The 502-nt window shown below is 38.4% G+C and overlaps 1 protein-coding gene across 2 annotated transcripts in view; it reads left to right on the top strand.

Moving 5' to 3' along the window:
- The window catches only part of GRID2 (glutamate receptor, ionotropic, delta 2), a 1,587,604-nt gene that overhangs the window by 775,824 nt on the left and 811,278 nt on the right, over nt 1-502 (top strand). The gene's annotated exons all lie outside the window — the stretch shown is intronic.

Here is a 502-nt window from a genome sequence, read left to right as displayed (position 1 = left end):
AGCATCAGTTCTTCAGCACTCAGTTTTCTTTATAGTCCAACTCTCACATCCATATATGACCACTGGAAAAATCATAGCCTTGACTAAATGGACCTTTGTTGACAAAGTAATGTCTCTGCTTTTCAATATGCTGTCTAGGCTGGTCATAACTTTCCTTCCAAGGAGTAAGCGTCTTTTAATTTCATGGCTGCAATCACCACCTCAGTTCTGTTAATTTACTTTAAGCATTCCCAGAAAGTGATTATACTCATGGTTATGATTTTTAACAGGGACATGATTCAGATAAAATCCTCCAAAGGAAGAAACTTTCAGGGCAGCATCTAAGAAAGTACTAGACATGGACCTTCTGTTTTCCTGTCTCTGTGGAGTCTGGGCAGCCTTGCATTTTTGGCATTGATGTGAGGTAATGTATTCTGAGAATTGTCATCCAGAAAAGCTCACTGCAGCCTTAATGTCTGGAATATATATTAGGGTTTTATTATTTAGGCATGATTGATTGTCC

Source organism: Bison bison, unplaced genomic scaffold, assembly GCF_000754665.1.
Source record: "Bison bison bison isolate TAMUID 2011002044 unplaced genomic scaffold, Bison_UMD1.0 scf7180017864464, whole genome shotgun sequence".
Taxonomy (NCBI): Eukaryota; Metazoa; Chordata; class Mammalia; order Artiodactyla; family Bovidae; genus Bison; species Bison bison.
This window is presented reverse-complemented; position numbering and strand designations above follow the sequence as displayed.